Below are 5186 nucleotides of genomic sequence, written 5' to 3' on the forward strand. Positions count from 1 at the left end.
CACAACACAATGCTAAATTTTTCAAAAATATAATTGACCCGCGATCAAAAAAGGTTGCCGACCACTACTCTGGTGACTGGCCGAGTCAGCAACCATATAGGACGAGCATGGTCTGTGGTGGGAATTCGAACTCACGACCCTCAGTTTAATCATATTTAGCGGCAAACAAACTTAAATTTAGTTAATAAAATGATGAAAATAGCTGAACATTTTTCTGGACCAAAGATACACTGGTTAGCCTAAAGCCAGGCCATAACAGAGGGGTGTGTGGGGGGGGGGAGCAGTTGGCATGGGCCTACTTGCTTGATTTTTCTGGTGTAATTGATGAATTTGCCCAAATAAAAGCACGGAAAGCATTTTTGAATGTGAAAAAGTGATGACCATTTCTGATCTGAAATTCCAAATACAGAATAAACATGAATGTGCTATTGTACTTACTGCTTCTTATTACAGTACTGTACTCTATTGTCTTATTTACATTTTGAATAAAATTGTTTGCCATTACCTTTTTTATAAATCGTTCTAGTTCTTTTATTCGTTTATGTTGCATGTAAGTACATCATGGAAACTACATGTACATGTATATACCCACACATAAATCAAATGTATTTAGCACTGATTACAAAAATACTTAATTAGCAGTTTGAAATGGGGCCTACATTTCCCATCTGGCCTGGGCCTATTACCAGCTTTGCACGGGCCTGCCTAAAGCCAAAAACGTGGAATCACCGAAAACCAGGCAAATTACTGAAAATTAGCCTTGGAAAAGTAATTCTGTTTTTACATTTCTAATTAAATTTAAAGCAGAAACGGGTAGTATAAGTGCACATTTGTAAAACATAGGCCTAACGTTCACGTTCGTCGTTGAAATTTATAAAACACAGGCCTAACGTTCATGTTCGTCATTGAAATTTATAAAACACAGGCCTAACGTTCACGTTCGTCATAGAAGTTATAGATTTACAGGCGGAGATTTTGGATGATTCCACGTTTTCCAAATGCACTCCTCATGAGACTGTGGGGGGGGGGGATCGTACGATACAAGAAGTATGCGAAGCAGTAACCGGAGCCGTGGGTGGGTTTTGAGTTGACATGTTATTCCTTTGACCCATATACACAAATTGTTGCCGATAAATGTCACGCGTACGTTAGAAAATCTTCACGAAGTTATTACTTACATTGGTCATACATCGTGAAGTTTAGTTATTTTTCAATTAAACCAATATTCGGTCACTTTTAAAAAATATTTTTCTGATAAAATGTTTGATAAATATAACTTGATAAAACTATGAATTCTTTGTAGATGTCAACTTCAGAAACATTTACGCATGCGCCGTTTCGGTACTGATTCAAGATAAAATTGTGTGTTTGTGTCTATATGTATAAAATATTGTTTAGGAACTAGCACGTGCTTGAAGACAATTATTTCGTTGAGCATATGTAAATAAGTCCTCTATTTAGTTACAATTTGTAACCGTTTACAGAATACGCCTTAACGTTTTGATATTTCTGCCGTAACTTTTTTAAATTAAGAACCAGTTTCGTTATTTTCGAATAGTAGCAAATGACCTGTTGGTATTTATATGACATTTATTTCTCGGAAACTTAAGTGCTTGAGAGCGTGCATCTCGTGCAGTGGGGAGGGGGTACATCGTTGTTTTAAATATACAACAGCAACCTGGACAATGTTGGATATAACGTAGTTCAACGAGCTTAAGACTTCAACAAAGATAAACGGCAAGTATTAGTAACTGTTTTAAATGTGGGTGAAATGTTGTACAGGCTAATTGTGTGCGTACGTTTGTGCTGAGGGGGGTAGGGTTTTAGAAGTTGAGAGACTAGACTGTGTACAACATGGTAGACAAATATGCGGCTTCTTTTAGAACCGGTACTCTAAGACGTGACAGACCGGCACTAAAACCTGTCTGGTACATGTAGGCATGCTGTCTGGCCGTTTCTACAGCTTGTGTACCGTGGGAACCCGTAGGGAGAGACTCGTGTGAGAACACGCTACTGAGTCGGTAGTAGCAGTACAGTGTGCTCTGGATGGTACAGAGATGTTCGGAGAGTCTCGTGGGATGAAAATTATGAATTGTTTATTATACTAAAAATTTATAGAGAACCCAAGAAACCTCATGCCATGAGTTATATAACTGTCCAGGTTATTAACGTATCTCCATGTTAATTATTACATAAAACTCATTTAATATAAAGTAACTTTAAAATATTTGGAAACAAAGCTTGTATGGGAACTTAGTTTGGCGTGAAGTATTTATAGCTCAAAAGTACTGTAATTCCTTTCGTCTTATGGCCTAGTGCTCACCAGTGGCACAGCGGTATGTCTGCGGACTTACAACGCTAGAAACCGGGTTTCGGTACCCGTGGTGGGCAGAGCAAAGATAGCCAATTGTGTAGCTTTGTGCTTCGTTACAAACAAACGGCATAGATCCCATGTAACTTTCATTGAATATCACCCTAATATCTGACCACTGAAGAAAAGTAACAAAGTACTACAGTACATTAAGAACAATGCATCAAGTTTAAACACAGTAATGAAAATCGTGCACCAATTTAACAATGATTTAATAGCATATTTTATAAAACAATGCTAATGAAACAAAAATAAAGAAACCAATATTACATTAGTTCAGGTGTTTAGCGTGTCGAATTGTGGATACGATCTTTAATGGTTCGCGCTCCGTTACCGTTGTTGTTATTTGTTTTAAATTTCACTTCGCGCTTTCGGCCGTGGTTGTGTTATACGAGTAACGGTCAAAGCCCATTATTCGATTAGAGTAGTCCACAAGTTGGCGGTCTATCACTTAAAAATTGGGGACTGCTGGCGCAGATATCCCTCGAATAACTTTGGGCGAAATTCAATAAACAGTTTTAATAAAAGATCAATAGCATTACAGTAATATTAAGATTGCCCAGCCCACTAACTTAACAAGATTACTATACAAATAAAAATATTTAATAGTAGTACGCTATATTAAGGTATCGGGAATACTAACATTAAACTAGTGGTAACACTAATGTAGTACACAAATATATGAACAACGTAACAATATATGACTGATTTATTAGCCAGTAGGATATAAAGGGTCGTGAGTATTCAGGTTAATTTCGTGCGAGTCAGTTTAATGAGGCCAAGAGACAATGTCGCCTGTCTGCACATCACCGCAGGTGATCGGATGTTGCCATAACAACAGCTACGCAGTTTGGAAAATCGATTTGCTTTCATTGTGTGTTGGAATTATGTTATTAGCTAGGACCAAACAGAGAAATTGGAATTCTCGTCTGTTTGTATAATGAGTCAGAAACTTGTTATTCTTGTGTGTTTTGAATCAGTGGAGTTTGTAAGTAATAGAAGTATAGATCGAAACAAGCTTTGAAAAAACATAAAAGGTCCTAATATGGTAATGAAGAGAAATCTGACTTTAATATGCTTTATATTGCCTTTAATTGTCAACACCAAATATAATAAAATACTACTTATATAAGGCCTGAAATTGATGTTCTTTGTCTTAAAGAATGAAAAATGAAATTACATTTTTTTTGTCAGTTAATTCAGTGACTAATAACGTTCATTACCCTGCATAGTTTGCGCTTTGTTTTCCTTATCACGACCTCAAATAAAAAAATAAATAAATTACCTGACAGAGTACTTTAATACGAAATTTCTTAATTACAAAATCCATCACCGTCCATGGTCAAGTTTAATATACAAATTTCACAGTGTGGTGATTGGAGAGTCTTAAACATTTGTAGAACAAGTTGAAAGCTTAACGATAAAAAAATTGTAGTGAGTCATACATTACTTCGGTCATAACGTGACTGGCAGAACTGGGGTACAGAGCCGTTAGTATAACGGTCCCGATGGCGTCTATCACGCTCCGTCCCTGCGGGCTTCGTTTGGCAGTTGTTGGTATGAGTCACCTGAGAGAGGAACTTCTAGGGCTGGAAGTGTCACGTGGACAAATTGAGAATACTGTTGCCACCTGGAGGTTGACACGGTAAGTAATAATCTTTATCGGAGCATTTTTGTGAAAACTGCTATTACATTTGGACAAATAACTAAAGCTTTAATACGATTCCCGTGTTGCAGCAACAAGTTTTGTTTTTATGCAGTTAAAAGTGTTGTTTGTTACATCTTCGTAATTTATCTAAATTCCTTCTCTGGTAGAAACTATATTGTAAGATAAAGAACAGCAGAGCTAGATGGTGAAGCTATTACTGATATGACACAAGACGTTCGCCAGTGTTAACCTGTCGTCTAAAGGCGACAAAAGTACTAGATGGTGAAGCTATTACTGATATGGCACAAGACGTTTCACCAGTTTTAACCTGTCGTCTAAAGGCGACAAAAGTACTAGATGGTGAAGCTATTACTGATATGACACAAGACGTTTCGCCAGTGTTAACCTGTCGTCTAAAGGCGACAAAAGTACTAGATGGTGAAGCTATTACTGATATGGCACAAGACGTTTCGCCAGTGTTAACCTGTCGTCTAAAGGCGACAAAAGTACTAGATGGTGAGCTATTACTGATATGGCACAAGACGTTTCACCAGTTTTAACCTGTCGTCTAAAGGCGGCAAAAGTACTATATATTGTAGCTATTATTGATATGACACAAGACGTTTCGCCAGTGTTAACCTGTCGTCTAAAGGCAGCAAAAGTACTATATATTGAAGCTATGATTGATATGACACAAGACGTTTCGCCAGTTTTAACCTGTCGTCTAAAGGCGGCAAAAGTATTATATGGTAAAGCTATTATTGATATGACACAAGACATTTCGCCAGTTTTAACCTGTCGTCATCAGGCGACAAAAGTGCAAGGAAAACACTGTCTTGAACGATTGATATCGATAACGTTTCAACTAGGAGCGCGTGTTGAATGTTACTACCCCGACCACCTGGTGTTTGTCTGGCTTGGATTTCGCGGAAAATAACACGAGGGCTATCTGCGCTAGCCGTCCCTAATTTAGCAGTGAAAGACTAGAGGGAAGGCAGCTAGTCATCACCATCAACTCTTGGGCTACTGTTTTACCAATGAATAGTGGGATTGACTGTGACATTATAACGCCCCCACGGCAGAAAGGGCGAGCATGTTTGGTGAGAGGGAGATTAGAACTCGCGACCCTCAGATTGCGAGTCGAGCGCCCAAGCCAGCACTGGTGAG

General features: G+C 38.2%; 1 protein-coding gene across 3 annotated transcripts in view; it reads left to right on the plus strand.

The window, feature by feature from the left end:
• The window catches only part of LOC106469322 (tyrosine-protein kinase PR2-like), a 62166-nt gene that overhangs the window by 13742 nt on the left and 43238 nt on the right, over positions 1–5186 (plus strand). Inside the window, exon 1 of one of the 3 annotated variants that reach the window (XM_022397817.1) lies at positions 3696–4016. The exons of the other annotated variants lie outside the window; for them this stretch is intronic. The gene's annotated coding sequence lies outside the window, so the exon portion shown is untranslated. Of the gene's footprint in view, positions 1–3695; positions 4017–5186 lie in introns of those variants that run through there. 3 annotated transcript variants of the gene reach the window in all.

This window comes from Limulus polyphemus, unplaced genomic scaffold, assembly GCF_000517525.1.
Source record: "Limulus polyphemus unplaced genomic scaffold, Limulus_polyphemus-2.1.2 Scaffold3425, whole genome shotgun sequence".
NCBI classification, from domain to species: Eukaryota; Metazoa; Arthropoda; class Merostomata; order Xiphosura; family Limulidae; genus Limulus; species Limulus polyphemus.